The 27,465-nt window shown below is 50.0% G+C and overlaps 1 protein-coding gene across 1 annotated transcript in view; it reads right to left on the reverse strand.

Moving 5' to 3' along the window:
- ARHGEF18 (Rho/Rac guanine nucleotide exchange factor 18) overlaps positions 1-26,184 on the reverse strand; it is a 52,600-nt gene extending 26,416 nt beyond the window's left edge. Inside the window, exon 1 of the mRNA XM_032394931.1 lies at positions 26,092-26,184. The gene's annotated coding sequence lies outside the window, so the exon portion shown is untranslated. The remainder of the gene's footprint in view (positions 1-26,091) is intronic.
- Between the last annotated feature and the right edge of the window lie 1,281 nt (positions 26,185-27,465).

Raw genomic sequence — 27,465 nt, forward strand, 5'->3', positions numbered from 1 at the left:
TTGGAAACTTTTGCTCTAAAAGGATGGGGGCGGAGGGGGGCGGGGATATCCGCAAGGCGCCCATCTGACAAAGGATTAGCACGTAGAATATATAACAAGCTCTGAAAACTCCACAGTAAAAACACAAACAACCCATTTAGAAAATCAGCCAAAGAGATGAAGACGCATTTCCCCAAAGGAAATACACAGATGGTAAAAAAGCGCAGGAGAAGGTGCTCCACTCACGAGCCACGAGAGAAATGCAAATAAAGCCACCAGGAGACAGGACTACCAGCAGGGCTAAGATGAGAAAGAGAGACCTCTCTAAAGCCGGGGAGCAGGGAGGGTGTGGGGAAGCTGGATCACTCACACATTTGATGGCGGGGAGGGAAAACAGCGGGGCAGTTTGCAGAGAAAATTCGGAAACGGCACCCCTGGGTATTCATTTCAGAGGAACACAAAATATATGGCCAGAAAGAAACCTGTATGTGACCATCCGTGGCAGCTTTATTCAGGAATAGCCCCAAACTGTGGTCCATCTAGACCACAGAATCCTACTCTGCCACGAAAAGGAAATTTTTTTTTAAAGATTTTATTTATGAGGGAGAGAGCAAGCAGGAGCAGGGGAAGGGGGAGGGGAAGAAGCAGGCTTCCCGCTGAGCAGGGAGCCTGATGTGGGACTCGATCCCAAGACCCTGGGATCATGACCTGAGCTGAAGGCAGATGCTTAACCGACTGAGCCACCCAGGCGCCCCAGGAAAAGGAATTTTTGATAACATGCAACAACCTGGGTGGACCTCCTGGGCGCCGGTCCTGAGAGAAAAAAGCCAATCTCAAAAGGACACTGGATGATTTCATTTATGTCACATCCTTGAAATGACTGAGTTCCAGAGATGGAAAGGGATTAGTGGCTGCCGGGGTTCGGCGATGGGGGAGTGGATGTGCAGGGGTTGATCTTCACGGTGGCGGAACAGCCCTCGACCTCGGTAACACAGGTGGTCATGAGAATCTTCATGGGTGATCAAACGGCACAGAACTAGACGCACTCACCGTCCCGATGCAATTTTCTGTTTTGGTATCCTATATAGTCACTCAGAAAGGAACCACTGGGGAAGCTGGGTGAAGGGTACCTGTGACCTTTGCAATTTACTGTGAGTCCATAATGATTTCAAAATGAAAAGTCTGACATAAACAAAAGCACCACCACCATCAACAACAAAAAAACTAGAAAGAACACTCATGACCAAGGTCTTGGTCAGCATGGGCTGCCATAACATAGTACCACAGACTGGGGGGCCTGAACAACAGACATCAATTTCTCACAATTCTGGAGGCTGGGAAGTCCAAGATCAAGGTGCAGGTAGCCTTGGTCCTGGGGGAAGGCTCTCTCTCTGGCTTGCAGCCAGCCAGCCCAGGTCTCCCTGTGTGCTCAACGGGTGGAGAGAGAGCGAGAGCAAGCTCTCTGGGTCTCCTCTTACAAGGGCACTAAACCTCATCATGGGTGCCCCACCCTCATGACCTCATCTAAACCTAATTACTTCCCAAAGGCTCTACCTCCAAATACCATCACGCTGGGGGCTAGGGCTTCAACATGGGCATCTGAGGGGAACACAATTCAGCCCATAGCTCCCAACAATGAATAAAACCATGTTTCCTAACAATGTTTGTCCCCTTGAGGTGCCTCACATCAGTGGAATCACACATTATGTGTCTTTCTGTGCCTGGCTTATTTCACTTAGCATGACGTTTTCAAGGTTCATCCATGTTATGGACTAAATGTTTGTATTTGTGTCTCCCCAAAACTTGCATGTTGGGGCCCTAACCCCCAGAGTGGCTGTCTTTGCAGATGGGGTCTCCAAGGAAGTCATTAAGTTAAATGAGAACATCAGGTGTGGCCCTGATCTGATAGGATCGGTGTCCTTAACCTAAAGGAGACACCAGAAGGACGCCTGGGTAGCTCAGTCGGTTAAGCGCCTGCCTTCGGCTCAGGTCATGATCTCAGGGTCTTGGGACTGAGCCCCACGTTGGGCTCCCTGCTCAGTGGGGAGTCTGCTTCTCTCTCTCTCTCAAATAAAGACACCAGAGAGCCCAGATGCCTCCCTCCTCCCACCCCACCTCCCACCCCACCTTTCTGCCTAAAGAGGGCTCTCACCAGAAACCAAATTTGCTGGCACCTTGAATTTGAATAGCCGGCTGTCAGAATTGTGAGAAATAAATTTCTGTTCTTTATATATCCCTAGCACTTCCATGGGGAAGGGTCAGAGAAATGTGCTTAGAGGGGCAGGAAGGAAGGTAAAAGGAGAGAGGAACGCATAGCTAACCTTGGTTTCTTAGTGCTTGGTACAGAGCAGCTGCTGAACGCAAAACTGCACAAATTAAAGTTGCCAGATCTGAAGTTCACCTCAGCCAGGAAGACAGTTCGAGATGAGCCTGTCTGAGCCTCTATGTGGCAACTCTGGGGAGCCAGGGAGGGGACAGAAGTGACAGAAGGCAGCAGGAGGGCAAAGTGATTGCGGTTCACGAAAGGAGAAAGGAAATTCATCTTAAAAACTCAGTCTGTGGCAAAAAAAAAAGAAAAAAAAGAGGCTTATGCGCTCTGAACACAGGAAACAGGCATGAATCGGTTTCCCATTTCCTTGAACAAAGACAGACTAAACTCTGAGCTTTGCGGCCCAAGTGTGGAGCAGACAGAGAGCCATTTAGAGCCATTACAGCGAATGGATGGCTCGTCCTGGGTGGCTCTGGGCCCAGTGGGGAGATGGAGTATATACCAGCCCCCAGGCATCATCAATCCCACATGGCATCCCGGTGAATTTGAGGGAGAAATAAGAAAGGGAGGAGTACAGGTTGCGCGCCTTTAAAACTTACTGGCCATTCATACCTGAGCTTGGTCATGGACCTACCTCAGGTAGAAGGAGGATCTCTAGTGGGATGCCAAAGGGCTCTGTCCTCAGTCTTGCCTGAGATGAGAACACAGATGGCTTGCTTATCAAATTCACATGGAATAGAGGAGCTCCTTCAAATCAGGTTTGGAAATAAGGACAGGGAGATGAGCTGACCCAACACTAACTTGACAGCCACTATGAAGGAAATGTCAAGAGACTCCGCAAAGATGGGTGGGGCTTGGGGGGTCCTCTAGGTGAGATCATCTAGGGGGTTGCTGGGTGCCCGTCGCAGGCTCAGTAAATCAGCAATGGGGTGTGTGCAGAGCTGGGTCACCTTAGACCTCATCAGTATCAGTGCGATGACAAGAGTCCAGAGGGCCAAGCCTGCTTGTGGGGTTTATCTCAGGCTGAGGCCAAGTTCAGTTAGTAGATGGTTCATTGTGACACCGGCCAGGATGGCACCCAGAAAGCTGTATTCTTTTTTTTTTTTAAAGATTTTTTTACTCATTTATTTGACACAGAGAGAGCAAGAGAGAGAGACAGAGAGCAAGCACAAGCAGGGGAAATGGCAGGCAGAGGGAGAAGCAGGCTCCCCGCTGAGCAAGGAGCTGAACACAGGCCTCGATCCCAGGACCCTAGGATCATGACCCGAGCCGAAGGCAGCCGCTTAACCGCCTGAGCCACCCAGGCACCCCCAAAAAGCTGTATTCTGACCAGCACCATGGAGGGTCAGATGCAGGTGGGCCGAGAAGCCCATGTGGGCCAAAGGCAGGCCAAGTGGAGCACGCCCGGAGGGTCGCTGGGACAACCAAGGGATCCCAGCCATGACGTGAGAGGAAGAGTGTCAGCATGGGGATGCTGGCCAGAGAAAAGGAACCCAGGGAGGGTGCTCTCAAAGGGCTGGCCTGCTGGCAGGCATGGGAAGTCTCTCCTCCGAGGCTCACAGCACAAGTGGTATGGTTAGTGCATGTGAGAAACTTCTAGTAAGAATAAAAGAGCAACCACCCAGTATTTCACAAACCACAAAGGACCACTACTCCTGTCTTAGCACATTCCATTCCGTTCTTATTTCTATTAATTCCATTTAGCGGAACTGTCGCTAATAATCAACCACTTATAACCTACGAAAATTCACACGGTTCGACCTAACGCGTGGGTAAGCCCCCACTGAATAAACAAATTTTGCATCTTGCCTTTCTGCTTAAGATTTTGTCACAAACATTCTACCGCACTGTAAAATGTATTTCAGGAAACTTTTACGCTTTCTTTCCTGCAGAAATCTTTTGCAATGGCTGTGAAACTGCTTATTAAACAGGAATATTCCTCCAACGGCATGTTCCCGGGATGCTTCCAGTGGTCATAATAAAACCAATGGAACTAGAGAGTACTATGCTTTGCAAAATAAGTCAGTCAGAGAAAGACAGATACCAAATGATCTCACTCATGTGTGGAATTTAAGAAACAAAACGGATGAACATAGGGGAAGGGAAGGAAAAACAAAGTAAGATAAAAACAGAGAGGCAAACTATGAGAGACTCTTAACTCTAGGAAATACTGAGGGTTGCTGGAGGGGAGGGGGTGGGGGGATGGGGTAACTGGGTGATGGGCATTAAGGAGGGCACTTACTGTAATGAGCACTGGGGGTTATATGCAACTGGTGAATCACTTAATTCTACTCCTGAAACTAATACTACACTGTATGTCAACTAACCTGAATTTAAATTAAAAAAAAAAAACAAAACTCCAACAGACAGATGCATGAAATACTTCATCTGTGTTAGATACCTTCTTGGGATAAATCCGTATTAGTAGCTGGGTCCCATGCCCTAAGTCTCCTCGGTCCGACTGCCCCCACCACAGTGCAGGCTGTCAGTGTTCCCCCCCAGCGGCAAGCTTCCTGAGAGCAGGCCAGTGACCGTCTGGTCGAGCCCTGTATGTCCAGCTTCCTGGAGAGCACGCTGGGTTGCACTCTGCAAGTGTGGTGGAGGGTGCGGATTCTCAGATCCTTCAGCATGGGCTGACAGATTTCTTCTGAGCACTCCTGGTGCCTTGGGAACACAGGCCCTCCCCGCACCAGGGAACTAGGCTGGGGGGCTCACTTCCCAGGAGAGGTGCCCTCCCCTCTCTGTATAATTCTCTCCCTTCTCACTGAGGCCCCTCCACATGCTCTCCTGGAACCTCCTTCATCCTCATAGGACCTTGCCTCCCTGGGCCAGCTCCCGAGTGGGTGGTACCCGCAGTCCAGCCTTCTCCTGCACCCTCAGGGCCAATGGGTCACTGGCCCTGTGTTTTGTCTACTTCACGGGGCATGGGCCTGTTCCCTGATTAGTTAGCCCAAGCTGCCACGTCCTTGGGGGGCCGCCCGTCCCCTCCCCTCCCACCCACCCTGCTGCCCGAGGGTCTCACCACATACCTGTTAGCATCCCCACGGCTTTGGCTCTGACTCCCTGGCCTGGTTGTGCACCATTTGCACTCTGCACCCCAACCATGCTGACGTGCAGCCCTGGGTGCTTTGGCCCAGGCATCCCTTCGCCTGGCGAGCTTTGGGGCCTGGCCAGAGTCCCCCTGGGTTGCCCTCCCTCTTTCGCACCCCCACATCCTAGGCCTTTCTGTGCCCTTTACCTTTGTGCACACTACTGGTTACGGCGTTTATTACACTGCCTCATCGAACCCTGACCTCCTGGAGGGCAAGGGTCAGGTGTCATTCATCTCTGGATGTCAACACTGCTTTGATCTATGTGCTGGGCCAGCCTGCTCCCAGCACGGGTCCACAGACCTTGTCTCCGCCAGGTGGGGGAGGGCACTGGGTGGAGTGGGGAGAGGGATGGGGATGGCACCCAAAGGTGAGGCCTACTAGTTCACTTTAAAGGCAACCTGCTGGGGTGCCTGGGTGGCTCAGGTCATGATCCCGGGGTCCTGGGATCGAGCCCCGCATCGGGCTCCCCGCTCCGCGGGAAGCCTGCTTCTCCCTCTCCCACTCCCCCTGCTTGTGTTCCCTCTCTCGCTGTGTCTCTCTCTGTCAAATAAGTAAAAATCTTTATTTAAAAAAAAGTAAAGGCAACCTGCTGCCTTCAGGGCTATTATCTCTGGTGGGATTTTTTAAAAAGCTCCACCTAACAGGCTGTGTGGCCCCTGGATTCTGCTGGAAGGTGTGGGAAGGACACGGTCAGGAAGTGAGTGACTGTCAATCCCCGTGGCCTCACGAACTGCTCCGCCCCCGGAACTTCATGTTCTTCTTCACCCTCAGATATGCCGGGTGCTGATCTAGCTCCTGCCCCGACGGCACTGGCTCTGGCCCAGACCCTCTGCAGCTGACCCTTCTCCTTGAGTCTCCGTGGGATTCCTGCTACCCTGGCTAACGTCACGAGGACAGCCCTCCTCGTCCTCCCGGCGCCCAGAGCATCCCCGTCCTCCCGGCGCCCAGAGCATCCCCGTCCTTGGGAACTACGCACGCACGCCTGCCCCTGGCCCCAGCCTGTGGGCTTTCCTGACAGAACCACGTTATTTGCCTGGAGTCGGGGTTATAGGCCTCGTGGCCTCCAACTTGTCAAGGGAAACACGGGAGAGGGGCCATTGATGTTCTCATCTCTAACCCGCAAGAGCAAGCCTGGAGTTCCCTCAGCCTCCTCCAGCCCCCGAATTCTCTGAGTTGCCTTCCTCTGAGGTGCAGAAGGCTCTTCAGACCCTTCCAACACCGCGAGGTGACCCACAACAAAAAAGCTGTGCTAGTACACTAAGAAAGACCGCAGGGTCCGTGGTGAGAAACCACGAGTCTCCACGAAAACCATTTGGAGCTGCTTCTCCTTCTGGAATGTCTAAGACTCAGGGACGCTTTGTGGTACAACACATGCGTGTTGCTTCCCGGAAATACTGATGTAAGATCTTAATCCTGGCAGAAGTGGTCCAAGTTGTTCTAGCGCTCCCTCAAGCAGCCTAGCATCACTTCCTTTTTTTTTTTTAAAGATTTTATTTATTTATTTGACAGAGAGAGACACAGTGAGAGGGAACACAAGCAGGGGGAGTGGGAGAGGGAGAAGCAGGCTCCCCGCGGAGCAGGAAGCCCGATGTGGGGCTCGATCCCAGGACCTGGGATCACGACCTGAGCTGAAGGCAGTCGCTTAACCGACTGAGCCACCCAGGCACCCCTAGCATCACTTCTGAGACAGGTGTAGAGAAACATCACTGTGATTTTGCACAAGAGGGAAAATGAGGCTGAGATGGGACAGGCAGGCTAGGTCTTAGTACCCAGACAACTAGATGTCCGGTAAGAACCTGCTGTATTGCCTGGGGGTAAATCATTCTTAGTAAACCTGAACTTCAAAGGGCTTTTTTTCTGGGGGCGGGGGGTGCGCCAGCTTATTTATTGATAAATAAGACATTTCTCCAAAGTCATGTCTAATACCAAGATGGCATTTCTCTATGTTGTTCTGGTTAATAAAGATAAGAGCTAATGAAGGCAAATGGCTACAGTGAGTCATCTTAGGGGAAGAAAAGAAAGGGAACAAAGGAGAACATTCTTGGGCGCAAATCCAGCCGGCTGCACGTTATAGTCCGTAAGTACAGAATGTGGCACCAATCTTCACCTGCAGAGATTCGTCCTGGCTGATGAGAAGCAGTCCTCATCAAACACTGACAAGGGCACATGAGAAAATGTCGCCTATGTCACTGTTACCTGGACGTGATCCCTCTTAATTAACAGAACAAGAGTGAACTTCAATGTAAAAAAAAAAAAAAAAAAAAGGAAAAATTAAAACTGAAACTAATCCATATTCTCTCTGTCATTCACAGGGGTCTCTCTCTGTTCCCCGATCTGTATCTGCATGGGTTCATTTTTTTGTTTAAAGGTTTTATTTATTTGAGAGAGAGTGCGCGATTGCGTGCACGCGAGCATGAGTGGGGGGGGCGCAGAGGGAGAGGGAGAAGCAGACTCCCCGCTGAGCAGGGAGCCTGACCTGGGGCTTGACCCCAGGACCCATGACCTGAAGGCAGACGCTTAAGCCACTGAGTCACCTGGGCGCCCCAGGTGTTCACGTTCATTAATGACGGCGGACATATACATGTTTCCCGTTCTCGCATTGCTCTGTTTTTCTAAGTTCCATTTTAATTACTTCTCTGAATTACTTCTCTGTTGTTAGACATTTGACTCATTCCAATTTCAGACCGAAGTCTCAAAGAGACAGCGTTCCAGAGGCAAAGGTTAGGTATGTTTTATGATGTTAGACTGGTTATCACCAAACTGCTTTTCCAAAGGACTGCACCACCCAGGACACCCGTGCAGGACAATATGGATAAAGACAGAAAATCCTGGAAGGCGACACGACAGAAGGAAGACTCACTGTAGCTGGGTGGGATCATGGCTGTTTCCCCTCGTTTCTCTAGTTTCCAAATTTTCTGCGATGCTGGTATGACTTTGATAATTAAAAACTAAAAGGTTAGCATGAGGAGGAAGCTGGGCGCAGGGCCTATTTGTAGGAACTCTCTGCATAATCTCTTTAGAACTCTTCCATAAATCTAAAATTTTTTCAAAATACAAGTTTGAGAAAAAGCTCAAAGGAGATGGTGGCCATTTCTGATGCCACCCCAAATCAGCACTGCGCTGGGTTTTGCAGAACCCAACGTTTCTGGTAGGTTATAGAAGCTCCACGACTTCAGTCTCTTCCCCCAAGTGTGGGGGTGCAGAATTAGGGACATTCTGGTACATGACTGTTCTCTTCTGATACGTAGGTTCTGGGGTCAGGAAGAGTGGGGGTCTGAATCTTGACTGTCACCTGCTGGTGCTACCGCTGCGTTCTTGGCTAGCTACTTAGTCACCCGAGACTGTTTGGCCATCTATGCAGAACAGTACATGGTGCCTACCTCACAGGGCTCTGGGGAAGATTCGGGGAGGAAATAAATCTACACCCAGGTGTAGGAATAGGGCAAGGGGCCAACTGGTGCCTTCCTCATGCCTGCCCCTGATATCCAAGCACCTCACTAAAGAAAGACTGGCAACTTTTTCCTGAACACACAAGACTGTGGGACGGGGCTCAATACCAGAATACACAAGACCTTAGAACACTGGAAAGTGGGGAAACTGGGGCTTAGCTCCTCTCGCGGAGCCCTGCACTGTCTAGGCAGTCACAGCTTCTAAAAGGGCTAGGTTTCCCCCAAAGTAATACTGATAAAAAGTTTGCGGATTAGTTTAGAAAACATAAAATACCTCTTTCCATGGCAATAATGGTGTCTGAGTAAGGCAGATCCCCAGGCCTGAGGAATCCAGATGATCAAGAAGGTGACACATTAGCAAATAATTATGGGATTTCTATTTTTTTTTTTTTAAGATTTTATTTATTTATTTGACAGAGAGAGACACAGCGAGAGAGGGAACACAAGCAGGGGGAGCAGGAGAGGGAGAAGCAGGCTTCCCGCGGAGCAGGGAGCCCGATGCGGGGCTCGATCCCAGGACCCCGGGATCATGACCCGAGCCGAAGGCAGACGCCTAACGACTGAGCCACCCAGGCGCCCCTAATTATGGGATTTCTAGTACTGGGAGCTGGGAGTGTCCCAGGGAGGAAGATGAGTCATTCTTCCTGGTGGAGGGGAGGAGGAAGGTTATGGGGTCACCTGCACTGGGTCTTGAAGGATGAGCAGGAGGTGGTCAGGAGAAAAGGAGGAAGGGGAAAGGCTATTCCAGGGGAGGGTGGTGGGGGTCCATGCGTGGTGGGCAGGCAGGGGGCATGGGAGTCGGGGTGGGGGGAGAGTGTGGCCAGAGATGAGGATCAAAAGGCAGACTGGGCTGGGAATGTGTGGTGTTTCATGTGCCATTCTCCGGCACTTTGACTTCCTGATGGGGAATCACGGGTATTCCAAGTGAAGGACACACAGGATGAGACCCACGTTCCTAGAGAGAATGGTGATGGCAGGGGTGAGAAGTAAAGAAGGCAGAGGAATGATGGAGGGAGGGAACCAGTTCAGTGGTCTGCATGCCAGTGACGATGTCCTTAATGCAGGCAGGGAGGGTAGGGTGGCTGCAGAAAAGTGGGAAGACTGAGACATCTGGTTTGGGCCACTGGGTGGTACCCTCAGGGGGTGGGACTGGAAGAAGCGAGACAGAGGGAGCAGGGGCAAGAGGAACATGGGAGCTCTCGCTGTGGACACTGTCAGGCCAAAATACCCCCAGGATGCTAGTACAGCTGAAAATACAAGATAACAGTGGAACCTGGGAATATCTACGTGGGGCCAATCCATGTGTAGAAATAGGCGGAACATTCAAGGGAAATAAGATGAGGGTAGTTTAAGACAGTGATTCTGAAGAATGATATTTAGTAAAAACAGGGTTTTGCTATGAGCTGTCTGCTCTTCATCCTGGGTTAACAGATACAATCCTTTTTTAAAAGATTTTATTTATTTATTTTAGAGATGGGGGAGGGGCAGACAGAGAGGGAGAGAATCTTAAGCAGACTCCCCGCTGAGCACGGAGCCCGATGTGGGGGCTTGTCCCATGACCCTGAGATCATGGCCTGAGCTGAAATCGAGAGTCAGACGCTTGGGGCGCCTGAGTGGCTCAGTCTGTTAAGCGCCTGCCTTTGGCTCAGGACATGATCCTAGTGTCCTGGGATCGAGCCCTGAGTCGGGCTCCCTGTTCAACAGGGGAGTCTGCTTCTCCCCGCCCCCTGACTCGTGCTCTTTCTTTCTCAAATAAATAAAATCTTAAAAAAAAAAAAAAAAGAGTCAGACGCTTAACTAACTGAGCCACCCAGGTGCCCTGAACAGGTACATTCTTAGGCAACTTGCATTTAACAGGTCCACGCCGGTAACTGAAGCCTCTTCTCTATCAAGGTGCACAACTCAGGATGAGGCAAACGAGGCCGACAAGATGCTCTGAGGCCGTCTGCCTGCAAACATTTGCTGAACTAGAGCCACTTCTGGTCAATTCCAGAGCAGCAATACTCGTGTTACAGACACATTCCTTAACAACGAAATGCTACTTAAACTCTTGAACCACTAATGCAAAAGAGTTAGTGTTTCTAAAACTTACAAGCAAGTCACTTAAAAACAAGCAAACCAAAATACCATCTGATTAGAAGAAGGTGATCTAACAAATTAGGGGAAACCCATCACATAAATCTAGAAGTGTTCAGCATTCAGAAGGCTTCCGGTTTTCTTGAAATTTTCGTTAAATGGAAATATAGTGCAGAGTATACCACAGATCTGGCTTGTTTATTTTAAAAGGACTTTATTTTCAAGCAATCTCTACACCAACATGAGGCCTGAACCTACGAGTCGCGTGCTCTATCAACTGAGCCAGCCAGGCGCCCCTCTTACAGGTCTGGTCTAAAGCAAGAAAGATGGCAGGGATTTCCAATTTCAAAGGAAAAGCCATTGGATACCAAAAGATTGACAAATACAAGTACACTTATCTACTTTAAGTTAAACGAAGTAGTTAAGGCTTATAACTTTAAAAAATAATTGCTGTTGGGGCGCCTGGGGGGCTCAGATGGTTAAGCGTCTGCCTTCGGCTCAGGTCATGATCCCCAGGTCCTGGGATCGAGCCCCGCATCGGGCTCCTTGCTCAGCGGGAAGCCTGCTTCTCCCTCTCTTTCTACTGCTCCCCCTGCTTGTGCTCTCTCGCTCTGTCAAATAAATAAAATCTTTTAAAAAATAAATAAAAAAAAATAAAAAATAATTGCTGGGCTTTTTCAGTCCTTTGATCACCTCTAAGCGCACACAGGCTGCAGCTGGGGCCCGGGGCTGGGCTCAGTCCTTCTGCAGACCACCACCTGGGCAGGCTGGAGGCTGAAAAGCCTGTACCCCGATAAAAGGGCCCTGTTCAGGCTTCCCGTGTGACTCGTTCGCACCCTACTCGAACCTATCCTCCACCTGACTGGTCCAGAGCCTACGGACGAGAGCTCCATGGAATGAGTCTAATGAAAAGAGCTTTGGAATAGGGTGGATCGGAGAAGCCTGGGGGATGGCAGTCCAAGGCCAAAGGCACGCTCTGGTTAAGGGCAAGGGTGTGCTCCCAAGACAGGCTGGGGATGGTTCGTTTCCTTTACTGGGGATGGGGCTCCACGGGCTGCAGTGAAGTTGCATTGGGGGGTGATGACAGACAGGGACAAACGTGGGTTGGAGAGAAGACACACCCTTAGCGCAGAAGTGAAGGGAAAGGTGCGCCAGGAAGCTCAATCTGGGAGGTCTCTCAATCACTAGAGCTGGGAAAGACCCCTAGGAAACAGGTTTTAGGGAAACACAAAAGAACTATGAACCCACACCCCACGGTCTCCACTTCCTCTCCATGTCTCTGGCCATCTCTCCCGCTACAGATAGTGGGCGCTCAGGATTTGGGACGGTTAGGTCTAGAAAGGCTGTCAACACTGAATTAGTAAACGCTGAGCCCCTGCTTCTAGAGGATTCAGGTTCCATGAGACTCTGGTCATATTTTCGTCAGCCCATCAATACCTGACCTTGTGTTCCCTGTGTTGGTTGGAAGAGACCTTATTTAATCTACATTGTTGCATCATAAACACGGAACACAGCCAACAGCTCTCTAACCCCCGTCTGAAAGAAGTTTGTCTCATACATGTATTTTCTCTGCAAGGCTCATCACAGCCTTCTTGGGCCTAGGGACACTAGACAGCACTTTGGCCCAGTGCTTGGGGGCCATTTTCAACAGCAAAATCGCCAACAAAAAGCACAAGAATGCACAAAACGTGGCACTAAATACACCGTAAAAGGACACTTGTTTACCGAACGAGCTCAAACAAAGGCAAACGAAGGTGAGGATAGGTGCTTAGGGCAACTCCAATGTTTTGCCACTCTGCGTGTTGTCAAATGACCAAGAAAGCACAGGGAGTATTGATTTGGGGGTAACAGATAAATTGTCGCCAGTGGGTGAATTCGTAAATACAGAATCCACAAATAAAGAGTAAACTCTATTTGTGTCCTTAGAGAGGACACTCCACACACGTGGGGATCTCTGTTTGTCATTCATTGTTGGCACAAGGCCTGGAGCAGAGTGGATGCTCCATAAATATTTGCTGAAGGAAGGGGCAGAGGGAGACTGGGTCTGGGGTAGGTCACGGGAGAAATGAGGAGAAATGAAGGGGGCAGAAGGACAGCATGGAGGGAACACCTTGTGTGTGAAGGTTCTGTTGCGGGCCTTTGGGATCCTTGGAGTTTCTACTTTATCCTTGAAACTGAAGCCATCGAGAAAGTTTATGCACGGGCTCTTTGATCACATTTGCCTCTGGAAGCAGAGGCTGTGGCGGGGTAGAACCTGCAAGGGGATGCAGGTGGACGCAGGTGGACGGGCAAGGAGGGTGTCGGGAACCGGACACAGGAGACCTGGGAAAGGCAGAGCCAGGGGCTGGGTGCGGGGAGAGGTGGTGAGTTTGACTTCCGCGTGGAGTCACCCAAGCTGCCCCTGAGGACTCCAGGTGATGGCAGGTGGCAGCTGACGCTGGAATATGGCGCTCAGGAGAGAGGAGTGAACAAGAGAGGGGAACCTGCATAAGACCAGAAGGCCAGGAGTGGGCGAGATTCCAGGGCTAGAGCTCCTGGGATTGAACCGGATGAGACACGGAATTAACTAACCTTAGGGTCCTGGCTTTGTTGCAAGTTTTCTTGGTACCAGAACAACCTCATTTAGTTACAGCAGTTTCTCTGGGGGTGGGTGTGGGGAGAAGAGGTAGGACTGCTATATCACAAACACTGGCTCAAACTAGTATTTTTCTGAACTGGAATCTCTGAGCTGCTCCTCTAGGCTGTCATTCAGTCCTAATTCCCCATCCTGTGTTTCCAGTTGCTTATTTAGATTGGTGGTTCTCAACTGGGGGGGGGGGGGGGAAGGTTCTGTGTCCTGGGGAATATTTGGCATTGTCTGGAAATATTTTGGACTGTAACGATGGCGGGGGTACTCCTGGCATTGAGTGGGTCACCCCCAGGGAGGCTGCTCAACATCCCACGAGCACAGGAGGGCCCCACCACAGAGAACTCCCTGGCCCTCAACGTCCACAGCACCGAGGCTGGGAAGCGATGACTTAGAGGCAGGCACAGAGACTGAAATACTCTTCACACTCATGGTATCTCGCTGGCTTCAGCCGGTTGTTTCAGTTGCTGAGATTTCTGGGCCCTGACTCCAGGGCACTGGGATGAAGGCTGCCCCTCCAGCTGTGATCCCCAGCTTTGATAATTAAACTTTCCACATCTTTTATCTTTCTAGATTACAGAGTAAACAGCCAGTCAGGACAGAGCAGAGGACGGAACCCAAGGGCGGTCTCCCCCTCAGGTGACCCTGGGACCCTAATTAACACCCTTCGGAAACTTCCAGCCAACTAGTTATGAGCCTGGCTAAAGGATGATTAGCTCAGAATTATCATAACACCTCTGTGCACTTCTCATCCTGCCCTAAGAATGTCGTGGGGGACTCGATTAGATGCCTCCCACTTCCACACGTTCCACCTCATTTCCCTGGTCTACTGGGCTGGATCGTTGCCACTAGAAGAGGAAACGAGGTCGATGGGTCATGATTTCTTCCTAATGATTCACACTGCTCTTGGGCTCATGACTGTGGCCTCTTTAAACACCCACTCTTCAGTGGCAGGAATCGGCTGGTCTGTGGTTGGGAGGCCACACCACGCCAATTCTGCTTCCTGCCCAGGTCTGGGACCACCACCACCACCTCTGTCAAAGGCTGTAGGTTTGCGATACTTGCTTTTCAGTTCTTGCGATACCCTATGGTGTCAGATGCAACCAGTATAGAGAACCCTTAAAGAAAACAAACAACCCAATGCAAAAGTGGACAAAGGACTTGAATAGACCTCGCTCCAAAGAAGACACAGAGGCGGTCAACAGTCACAGGAGAAGATGCTCAGCAGCACTCATCATCAGGGAAATGCAACTTGGAACCACAATGAGAAGCCACTTCACACCCACTGGGATGGTATCATTTTTTTTTTTTTTAAAGATTTTATTTATTTATTTGAGAGAGAGAGAATGAGAGACAGAGAGCATGAGAGGGAGGAGGGTCAGAGGGAGAAGCAGACTCCCTGCCGAGCAGAGAGCCCGATGCGGGACTCGATCCCGGGACTCCAGGATCATGACCTGAGCCGAAGGCAGTTGCTTAACCAACTGAGCCACCCAGGCGCCCAGGGATGGTATCATTTTTAAAAATGGGAAATAACCAGTGTTGATGAGGATGTAGAGAAACTGGAACCCTTATGTATTGCTGGCAGGAAGGTAAAATGGTGTGGCTGCTGTGGACAGGTTTGGCAGTTCCTCAAAAAGTTGGACAGAATTATAAGCGTCAGCAACTCCACTTCTGGGTGTAGACTCAAAAGAATTAAAAGCAGAGACTCAGGGGCGCCTGGGTGGCTCAGTCGTTAAGCGTCTGCCTTCGGCTCAGGTCATGATCCCAGGGTCCTGGGATCGAGTCCCACTTCGGGCTCCCTGCTCCGCGGGAAGCCTGCTTCTCCCTCTCCCACTCCCCCTGCTTGTGTTCCCTCTCTGGTTGTGTCTCCCTGTCAAATAAATAAATAAAATCTTAAAATAAATAAATAAATAAATAAATAAAAAATAAAAGCAGAGACTCAGATCCTTGTACACCCATGTTCACAGCATTATTATTCACGATGGCCACAGGGTGCAAACAACCCAAGTGTCTATCAACAGAGAAATGGATAAACACAATGTGGTCCATCCACACAATGGACTATTATTCAGCCTTAAAAAGGAAGGCCATTCTGACACCCGCTCCAACACGGATGAACCTTGAGGACACTGTGCTCAGTGAAAGAAGCCAGACGCAAAAGGACAAATACTGTCTGATTCTACTTCTGTGAGGTCCCTAGAGGAGTCCCATCCAGAGAGACAGGAAGTAGATGGCAGGTGCCAGGGGCTGGAGGAGGGGGAGGGGAGTCAGTGTTTCATGGGGACAGGGTCTCCGTTTGGGGAAGATGAACACATTCTGGAGACGGACGGTGGGGATGGTAACCACAACAATGTGAGTATATTTACGCTGCTGAACTAGACACTGAAAAAATGGTTAACATGTTTTCAGTTTGTTTTTTTAAAGGTACAACTAGTGCTACCGGGGACCTGAATTTCAGAGGGGCTGCCACTCAACCCTCGTGGATTTAGATTTTCTCCTGGGAACCTGGCATCCCCCAAGACAAAAGATAAACACAAAGCACCACTTAAGACCTTCTGTCTGCGTTCACTGCTGGCCCCTCTCAGCGTGACAGGATCTACTAGCCTCATCAAGAGACTGGCTCCAGTACCCAGGGAACTCTGCAGGGCTCCCCAAATGGTCTGGAAGGGCCCTGCTGCTGCCTTTTAGTGCCCTCTCCTCAAAGCGCCCTTAGCAATTAGCGAGGATGGTTAATGAAAATACGGGAACAAAAACCCGCTCCAGCGGGTGTGTTTCCACTCATTCTGATGAACAAGTTTAACCAGTTCACAGGGGCCAGCCAGGCGCAGGTGGCTCGGGAACATTTTACCCAGACAGAACTAGTAACTATCACTCCTAAAGGATGACATTGACACCAGTGGAAATGACCTTTCAACGTGGGGTCGATGAGGGGCGAACCTGGTCAGAGGGACAGAGGTGTGACCTCAGGGCTGGAAGGGGACTGCTAAAAAAGAGACACTTGGGGTTCCACTTCATTATTTACAGATCCGAGAGAGCACGTGCGGAGCTAAGGATGGGGTGCGGGTGCCCTGCACTGCCCAGGCCTGTCCTGGCGATCACCCGCTCCTCTTTGCTCAAGTTCACGTTATTTCTGTGTCAGGAGGGAAGTAGCTTCAGCATCAGGCATGGGCAGTTCAGACCTGAAAAGCATATGCCATGTGAGTAAGTGTTTCTTGTGACCTGGGTACAAGGCCAGATGCTGAACTGTAGGGGCCCCAGCAAAACAATGCCACCCCCTCTCCGGGGCCTCACCAGGAAGGGCAGCCCCGCTTTCCTCGTTGGTGTTTTAAACAATTACAATAATTCAACAGACGGTACAGAAATCCAAATGACGCAGCTGAAAAACATTTTAAGGAAAACAAATGAATTTGAAAAGATTAATTCAGGTGTTGCTACTACACATTTGAAATCTTCCAGAAAACCCCAAATGGCTTTATTATTATTATTATATATTTTTAAACTTTATTTATTCCAGAGAGAGACACAGGGAGAGCATGTGAGCTGGGGGAAAGGGCAAAAGGAGAGGGAGAAGCAGACTTGCTGCTGAGCTGGGAGCCCCACTCCGGGCTCCATCCCAGGACCCTGGGATCATGACCTGAGCTGAAACCAAGAGTTGGATGCTTAACCGACTGAGCCACCGAGGCGCCCCTTTATATATATTTAAAGATTTATTTATTTATTTGACAGAGAGAGAGAGCACAAGTAGGCAGAGCAGTAGACAGAGGGAGAGGGAATCAGACTCCCTGCGGAGCAGACAGCCTGATGCGGGACTGGATCCAGGACCCCGAGATCATGACCTGAGCCAAAGGCAGAGGCTTAACCAACTGAGCCACCCAGGTGGCCCTATTTTTTAAGATTTTATTTATTCATTTGAGACAGAGAGAGAGAGAGCGTGAGCATGGGGGGGAGGAGCAGAGGGAGAGGGAGATGCAGACCCTCTACTGAGCAAGGAGTCTGACACAGGGAGCTCGATCTCAGGACCCAAAAATCATGACCTGAGGCAAAGGGCAAATGTTAGCAGAGGTGGCTATAAGAAGGGCAGAGGAAATCGAACACTTGACGGCGTCCAGTGGGTTTCTCTTTCACCAGATAAAAAGCATTCTGTTAAAGGTGCAAGGCAAGGAAGAAAAATATGCACATACAACGCCAGAAAAAACCTGTTTGCTTTCAGTGGCCCAGGGAATTATGCAAGGACACTGCATTTCTGTAAAAAAGACAACTGAGATGGTGTCAGGGGTGCTGAGGCTCAGAAAGACCCTCCATAAGGAGTTCCCAGTGCAAACGCACATCCGAGAGGATCCCCTGTCCCCTTCACCGGTGTCCCTCACCAAATTTACAAAATCGGAGTCACAGCCCTAGACGCAGAATGGTAAAAATCACGAGTCTTCTGCAGCAGTGGGTAAGCTCCAGCCTGAGGGCCAGCCACCTATTTTTGTAAATAAAGTTTATTTTTTGTAAATAAACATAGCCATGCCCACTTGTTTCCCTGTTGTCTGGGGCTGCTTTGGGGAGTAGCTGCAGCAGAGGCTGTGTGGTCTGCAAAGTCTAAAATATTTACTATGGGGCTCTTTACAGAAAAAGTCTGCTGATTCCTGGTCCACCTTATCTACTCGGTTCGTTCTGGAAGGGAGGGCCTGTTTCCAACAACCAAAATGCACCTAGGAGGGCTCATGTGGCATGAGAAGCTCCCGTTTTTAATCCCTGACACATGGAAGGGAATGGAATAAAGGAAGCAGTGAAGTGGATTAACCGTGTGAAGTCATTACTGAATTCCAGAGCCGTGAAATAGTCTATGCTGGTAGCAAACAGGAACCAGGTTGCTTTCCGAGCATCTCAAGATCCCCACACTACTAAGAACGCCAGCTCTAACTATTACTGTAAGTCGGCAACCAGCTCCTCTATTAGGAAAATTCCAAAACCTTGCAAAGACCTTCATTAGTATTCCTTTTAGTACTGCAAAGGTGTGAGCTTGAATATATTTTAATATATTTCACATCTCAAGGTCAGGAAGAAAGCAATTTCGTGTACTTATGTAAGCTAGGTGCAGGGCCAAGCAGATGGAACTATTTTTCCCTCTCTAAGTTGATAAGACTTTTATATTTGATGAAGGTGGTCTTGAATGCATGGGGGGAAAGAATAGATTATATAAGGACAGGCAAACAAGCAAACACTCAACATATTGTAGCATCAGGCACTTCTTTATACTGTATGGCAAATGATACAGAGGAATCCGATTTAGAAGCTTTTCAAGCAAGAAACTAGTTCTTAAGATTTCCTCCGCTTTCCTCTCTTCACTTCCTGAGTTCCCAAGAGTGAGCTGAAGTCCAATGCTTAATTTCAATTTAGGATATTGTGAAAATTACTATGTGTTGTAAGGAATCTAAGAAGTGAGTACTAATAGCTTGTCAACTTGTTCTCATTTATGAGTCATTAGAAAATAGAAGGCTCCTGTGGTTGGGTGAATACGGTCCCCTCAAAATCCATGTCCACGGAACACGGCCTCATTAGGAAAGAGGGTCTTTGCAGATACCATTAACTTAAGGATCTCAAGACGACATCATCCTGGATTAAGGGTGATCCAATGACTGGCATCTTTACAAGGCCAAGAGGGAGATTTGGGCACAGAGACATACACAGACACAGAGACAAACACCGAGAGGCGAAGGTCAAGTGAATACAGAGGCAGAGACTGGAGTAATGCAGCCACAAGCCAAGGACCCACGGCCTAGGCCTAGGGCAGCCTTCCAGGATCCTTCCCTAGAGCCTGCGGAGGGAGTGCGGCCTTCCAGACACCTCGATTTTGGACTTTTAGCCTCCAGAATGGTGAGAGAATAAATTTCTGTTATTTTAAGCTACTCAGGTGGTAGCATTTTGTTACAGCAGGCCTAAGAAACTAGTACAGTTCTCAAAAGTCAAAGCTATTAATTGTACTGCCAAATGCTCCCTCCTTTGCTAAACTTTTTTTTTAAGGCATGGTGCACTGGGATCCCAAGGCAGTGTTCTGACATTGAGGACCACGACCCCTTCATGAGTTGGGGAAAACAGCTTCCCACAAAGTAAAATAGAACAGAAAATGCCAGAGTCTATCATGAATAATAAAGATGAGTATTCTTATTCTTTGCTATAACTTTGGATTCCATCGTGTATGTGTGTATGTGCTTACAAGATCACGTTGTAAAATGTTGGTTTTCTTCGTGGTCATGGTCAAAACCAAACACACTGCAGAGTCCCAGAAGCCCCTATCTTTGGGCCCATCTACAAGGTGAACCTTCTAGACCAATGGAAAGCTACCCCAGTTTGGAACACCTTTAGGGGTAAGCAGAATCGTGGTTGCCAGAGGCTTGGGAACAGGAAATGGGGAGTGGCTGCTCATGGCTACTTGGTTTCCTTCTGGGATGATGAGAATGTTTGGGGTGAGGAATACACATAAATATATTAAAAACCACCGAATTGTACACTTTAAACGGGTGAATTTTACGGTATGTGAATTATCCCCATTTTAAAAAGCAGCAGCAGGATGGCCGACTCTGTGGACAGCAGGGAAACTGGAGGGCCTTCCCCTTTGATCGGGGCTTTTGGAACATTCTAGAAGAGTGAGAAACACCAAAAGGAAGGTTTTAGCTTCCTGCTAATAAGCCGGGTGGAGCTAATGACAAACTCAGAAGCACTAATTTACAAGATGTGACTTATAATTAATCCCCAGACTTCTGGAGCAACCCACAGCGGTGACACTTCATTTTTAAACAATTTATTTTTATTGATTTGTACATATATTCTCCACTTTGTTAATGAAGTTATATTTTTCAGATTTAAAAAAAAAAAAGAGCTAAGCTGTGTTCACTGTGGCAACCCTAGTCCCTGGTCCCCGGCAGGAGCCTGGTGTTGAAGGAACGGACGGACACACAGACACACCCAGACACTGCCGAGCCCTTTACAAGCAATCACAACCCTATGAAATGAGGAATGCTATTAGACTTCTAATTTTAGAGCCAGGAAATGGAGGATCAGAGTCTTGAAGTAGCATGTCTAATACCACAGAAGCAGGCCTGAGCTCCCTGCTACCATCTTTCTGCTCACGGTGCTCACGTGTGTACGTGTGTCTAGAGAAGGGGCAACAGGAGTGGCCCGCCTGGAGGCAGACAGAATCCTGAGTGAGGCCAGCCGGGAGTGCTAGAAACTTCCACAGGAGAAGGAAGTGCTGGAGATGGTGGGGGGGCGGGGCGGGTCCCAAGTCAAATGAGAATTTGAGCTTTCAAGCACTGGAGATGGAAAGTGGGTGTGGGCATTCCCAAGTTCCCAACCGCTGCTGTCACAAATTACCACAAACAGTGGCTGACAACAACACTGCGGTCCTTCTCAGCCGGCGCTGAGGGCAGAAGGCTAAGTGGGGTCGGGAGGGCTGCCACCTCCTGGAGGCTCTGGGGGAGAATATGCTTCCCCTCCATTTCCAGCTTCCCGCCCCTCCCTCCATCTTCTAAGCCAGCAGCTGAGCACCTTCTAACCTCTGACCTCTGCTTCCACCATCACACCTCCTGCTCGGACCCGGACCCTCCCGCCTCCCTCTCATGAGGACCCTTTGGATGACATTGGGCTCACCTGGATGATCCAGGCTCACCTGCCATCTCTGGATCCTGAATCACACCTGCCAAGTTCCTTTTGCCATAGAAGGTCACATGTTTGCAATTCTTGGGGGTTAGGATGCGAGCATCTCTGGGGGCTGTTGTCCTGCCCACCGCACCGGTTATGATATTTTCACATCAGTGTGGTGGGAGAGGTGGTGGGCTATAAATCCCATCACAGAGGAGAGACCAGATGTCCCTCCAGGCTCCCAGGCCACGACTCTCCATGCATCTCGTGCTGTGGGGAGGACAAGGGTGGCTGATTCCTGCTGCGAATGGACAGAAAAGCGCCAGAACTGCAAGGGCTTACAGGAGTCAGACTCCCAAGGCTGCCGCCTCTGGTTACATAAGCACATTAACCAGATCAGGGCTCTACTGTCAGGTTCACTTCGTTTTCACTTCTGATGGGTTCCGCATCACTTCAGCTGCCTGGTTCTCTCCTCTCTCCCTCCCACCTTCAGCTGCTAGCAGTCAGTGACTGCTTTCCTGCCCCACCGCACTCCATCCCAGAGCGCTCCAACCTCAGCGCCCCCCACCCATGCTCGATGAAGGGCTACTTTTACTGCTTTTAGACCCTGGAAGCCTTGGGATGGGGTGAATGTGCTTGGCGGGGAGGGGAAGAGACCCTGATTCGAGGGCAGGGAACACAGCCTCCCCCTCTCCAGCGCAAGATAAACTCAAGAGAGGTCCGAACCCGTCATACTGACAGCACCTACACAGCTCAGGGTGCCCCTGCTGCGTAAGGGAGAGTCCTACTAGCCGATGACCTCGGGGCCTGTCGCCTACCGGGTCACTGACAGCCCACTCTCTCCCACACTGCCATCGAAGCCCTGACACACCTCCCTCCGCACAGATGCAAGTCTGACCTCTTCCCACACTGTCCCTGTTTAGGCCCAGCTCATTCTCAAAGAACTTCCCTGTCTCCAACCTCTGCCTTTTCCAAGCTAGCCTCCGCCCACTGATGGCTAGGGCCATAAAGTCCTCGGTGGTAACATGCCAGCCTGTAAGCTGCCCAGCCCAGGGCTCCCTGGCTACCTGCTCAGCAACACGCGTTTCTTGCCTCTGACTTTCACACCCCTGTCAACAGCTGAGTCTCACCCCTCAGAAGAAAGAGAGCTTTCCTGCCCGGGCCCGGGCTATACCCACGGGGAGGTTCTGACCCCACATCTCTGCCTTGACCCTTGTCACAACGGAGAGCACACAGGACTTGGTGACCGTCTCCTACATGGCAGGAATCTGCCTACAATCAGCTTTAGGAAAATAAGAATCTCTTAGTGCCCGTAATCTGACCCATTTATGCTGGAGAGGGGCTCCCTGTTTCTTCAGGGTTTTCTTATCGTTCCCCCTTGGATTTCTAGCTTCCTAGTTTTAAACCACTTCTTGCAATTCTGTCCCATGCCCATAACCATTTCCACTGCGCTTCTAGTTCTCATCCTGTGTCTCTGTCGGCCTCTCTCTCTTACTCAACAGCTTTATGGAGATGGAATTCACACACTATACAACTGACCCTTTTATGGCATACGATTCAATGGCTTTTAGTGTGTTCAGGATTGTGCATCTACCACCACAGTTTTAGAACATTTTCATCACCCCTGAAAGAAACCTTGCATCCCTTGGCTGTCACTCCCCGTTCCTCTCTTTCCAGCCCCAGGCAACCACTAATCTATTTTTTGTCTCTATGGACTTGCCTCTTCTGGATATTTCACATAAATGGAATCAGAAGATACATAGCCTTTTGGGACTGGCTTCTTTCACTCAGCACGATGTTTTCAAGGCTCATCTATGTTGTAACATCTATCAGAATGCCATGCCTTTTCATTGTTAAATGCTATTGTATGGATGGATCACATTTTATTTTTCCATTCATCTGAATGGGACATTTGGGTTGTTTTCATTTTTTGGCTACTGTGAACAACACTCCTGTGAACATTTGTGTACCAGTTTCTGCGCAGACCTATATTCATCCGTCTCGGGCGTATACCTAGGGGTGGGACTGCTAGATCATACGGTAACTGTGTTTAACTTCTCGAGGAACTGCCAGACTGTTTTTCCACAGTGGCTGCCCCATCCTACAGCCCCACCAGCAATATATAGGAGGGTCTCAGTTTTTCCATCTTCCCATCTCTCTTTAAATTCTTTGATTAGGAGCCTCTAAGCGGACACTGCAAAAGATCACAAGAGCCATTGATCACCATATCCTGGTATTATGAGCACCACAGAGCTGCCTCCCTTCCTGCTTCCTATGCTCACAGATGCTGGTTTCTACTCTACATTAGGTCTGGTCAGTCACTATCCACTTCAGTCTTGAGGGGACTGGTGAGCACATTCACCGCACTACTGTGATGGCTTCCCGACTTATTATTCTTTCTCAAGTCAGTTTCGCTCTGCAAAGTAATCTCAGCAAATCAGAGGGATCCATAAGCAGTACATAAATGTCCTTGTGCACAGGAACACGATGGACTCCAGCCAAGTACTTATTGTGGTCCTTTCCTCCCTCTGTCCCATGCTGCAATGGAGCCACGGGGCACCTGCTTAGACCACCTCTTTCTTTTGCTTTTCTCACCTCCTGAAACTCACCCACAACAATGACCAGATGCTAAAATGTTCTGAATTAGATAGTGTGACAGTTGCATAACTCTGTGAAAAATCCACTGAATGGCATGCTTTAAACGGGTGAATTTTATGGTACCTGAATTATAGCTCGATAAAGCTGCTATATTAAGGGAAAAAGAGGAGTGGCCTGAGTTTAAAATGTAACCACCCACGATGTGTTAAATGTATACTTAGTTAAATCTTTACAACATTTTTTTCAAGATAGGATGTAAATCAGCTTGTGTATTTGCTACTTTGAACACAACCAGATGCAACTTTATACTCAGTTGAAAACTATCTCAGAACAAAAGGGGAGAAGGAAGCAAATTGAATTTTACACTCAAGGGCAATTTTAACAACAAAAATTAAGCACCGCAGCAGGGACCCTTTCACCGAGGACATTGTTTTCATCAGTTCGCCCCCTCCCCCATCCGTCACATTCCTCCTCCAGAAAATTCCTACAGGCAGCTCCGGAGCTGCACCTGGAGAAAGGGTTTTCAAAACACAGCAGCTCTCCACCACTTTGGGGGGGTGGGGGGGAGTAGAACTCAACTAATAAATAACAAAGAAACAAATTGTTTGGACTCCGGTAAAGTTTTAAATTACTTAAGAGGGCCGAGATGAAAAGGTTCTCGAGGTCTTAGAGGGAATTTGAAGAAATGGAAACAGGACCTAGGGTGAATGAGGAAGAACGAGGGAGACCTTGACACAAGGATCAGAAATATGCTAAACATGTGGTAGGTAAACACCCAGGGAGGCACAGCTGGTGACCACAGCCCTAGTCCCAGGGGCTGGTGACAAGGGTAATGGCCCTGCAGCCGGTGGTAATTGCTACTGTGTGACAAGAATGAAAATTACAACACAGCTTATGCCAGAAACAATGTACGTGTCACTTCAGCTTTCAAAGTGGGGGCATTCTCAAGTCAATTTAGGAAAAAAAGAGAGAGAAAGAAAAGAATCAAAGAATCGCTTTTTCCATTTCTCTATGCATGCCATTTAAAAATAAAATAAGCTGTATAAACCCAAAACAAATTATGTTTACAAGAACCGAATTTATTATGCCTTCTGGCGTTACGCTCTTACTCGCTTTAGAACAACCTTTTTCTCAAAAGGGCTTGACCCACAGGATAGCAAACTACTGATAAAGTGTACACTCTGACCCAGTCCAAACAACAACCGAGATGCTCAAGTTTTCCAGACTCTTTATTATTTGCAATGTCAGCCTAAAAATACAGGTCTGGGGGCATGCACATACACAGAGAACAAATAACATTTATTGAGCATTCACTATATGCCAGGCACTCTGCTACGCACTTTAGACATATTACCTCATGGAATCTCTCATCAATTCTTATTCCCATTTTAAAGATGGGGGACTGAGGCTTAGCAAGGTTACATGGCTAATATGTGGTGGAATGGGGACCAGAACCCAGATCTGACTTGACACTGAAGCCTGGGCTCCTGACACTTCTTCACACAGCTTTAGGATTAATCATTCACCCAGACACCTGCAAAATCATCCCCAAATCGCCCTTGGCCATGGGGCTGTTCATGCTGTCCTGAACTCTCTCTACCCAACAAGAACAAAAAAGGCCCTTTAAGGCTTTCGGCTGGAGTTCCATTCTCCCCAAATGAGGCGAAGGGGGAGGAGTTGTGTTCTTCACTTCCACCGTAAAACTTAAAGAAAACTTTTTACACTCTGCGCCAGCCATCTCTTCTAAGGCTTCCATCTCAACACAGCAACAGGTAAAAAAGACAGGGGAAGTAAACTACCACAAACCATGCAAGGATCAAGGGCCTCTGATTTCTCCCTGTAGCGAAAGCTGCCCCGCACCATCTAAATTCTTCCACAAGGAACTGGAGTAAAAAAGCTCCAAAGCACACACACTTCGTATAGTTTTGTTACCCAAAAGCTCCCTAGCACGGAGGGCGCCCGCTCCAGGGAGTGAGTTCTCCCAGAGGCCCGAAGCACCACGGCGCTGGTTACTGTTTACGGTTATCACTACATCCCCGGTCCTGCCCCGGGCGCTCCTGAACCTCGAGCCCGGTGACCTCCCTCTCCGGAGCGGGGGGAGGCTGCACCGCCCAAGGGCTGGAGCTCGGACGGGGCCGGCGGGCATCGTCTGCACCCCTGCAGTCACCAGTCAGAGCCCAAACGCACTGAACGGGCTGCCTGAACTGCAGGACCCGCCCGCCGGCTCGGAGGGGTCCACGGGGGCCCGGCCCGAGGCTGAGGCAGCCCCGGGGGTCCCGCGCCAGAGGCCGCCCCCGGGGCCCGACGGCGCCTTCCCGTGGCCCGAGGCCTCCCTCCCGAGCTCCGCTCTCCTCGGGCCCGCCCCGCCGCCCTCACCTCGGCGCGGTCCCCCGCAGGCCGCTCGCCGCCGCCACCGCTGCCGCCCGGCCTCCCCGGATCCACAGCGACCCGCAGCCCCGGGCCGGAAGCGGGAAGCCGTGCGGGCGAGCTGCGCACGCGTGTCCCCGCCCCGAGGGCGGGTCAGAGGGCGTGGGCCCGGAAGGGGGCGGGGGCCGCCAGTCCGCGGGTCCCCGTCACTGCAGACCTTGTTTCTGGCTGAACCTGGAGCGGGGCGGGAGGGACCTTCGCCCGGCCTTGTGGGGGACCCCAGGACCGAACCGGGAGGGTCTCTGCGAAAGGGGTGAGGACGATCCCCGGGGGCGGGTCAGCGGGGCTGGGGGGCGTCTTGAGGGAATCAGGGGGGCCTGGAGCGGGGGATCAGCAGGCGCCTGGGCATGGCTAAGGGGATCGAGCCTGGGGCGAAAAGTCTGAGGGCAGGGTGCAAGCAATGGAGAAGACAGGTCCGTCACCTGAGAAGAAGGGGCAGCGTAGATTACAGGAAGCTTGACAAATCTGGGGAAAATGAGCCATATGCCTCTCAGGTGGCCCCAGACACCCCAGCATGGGTACGACCGGATACCCCTAACGCATACTGGACACCCATGCGGGTGCCATCAGATACTCAAAGCATGCTTTCGGGTACCCCCGAATAGGTCAGACACCCCACCTCGATCTGTCAGGTACCCCAAAGTATTCAGAATCTGAAAAACATGCCAAAATACCCAAAAGTACCAGATGCCTTCATCCAGGAGCCATCAGATACCCTCAAATAGAAACATCTCAGAGACCCTACTCAGAAACCTTTAGATACTCCCCCGAAACACATACTAGATACCCCCAAACAGGTATTCCGAGTCTAAAATACATGCCAGACCACCCCCCACACAGGTGTTCTCAGACACTGGAAGACATGCCAGGTGCCTCCCCCAGCACAGCCGCCCCCTCAGGTGCCATCAGACTTCCCAGCTCTGAGGCTGCTTGTTCCAATCCAGGTGAGGCAGTTGGGCAGTACCCAGGAGAGGAGCCAAGCACCTCTTTCACCAGGTTCAAGCTGGCCAGCCAGGCCGAGATCTTTCCAAGCCAGACTCACTTCAAAACACCCACACTCTGTGGCCGCGAGCCCTCAGTTCAGAAACGGGGTGGCAGTCCCCAAGTGACCTGCCTTCAGTTTAAGTCCATTTTGTCATGGTCAAGAGAGGGATCACATCCAGGAAATCGGAGGTTCCAGAAGTGCAAGGACATGCGTCTGAGGTCAGAAACCTGACACAGGTACTTTTGAGGTCTCAATGGATGTGTAAATGTTCACTCTCTGAGTTCCTATGACTTTTGGACTTTATTCCAAAGGCAGTGGGGAACCACTGAAGATTTTAA

The sequence above is a fragment of the Phoca vitulina genome, unplaced genomic scaffold, assembly GCF_004348235.1.
Source record: "Phoca vitulina isolate PV1807 unplaced genomic scaffold, GSC_HSeal_1.0 scaffold81, whole genome shotgun sequence".
In the NCBI taxonomy this organism is placed as follows: Eukaryota; Metazoa; Chordata; class Mammalia; order Carnivora; family Phocidae; genus Phoca; species Phoca vitulina.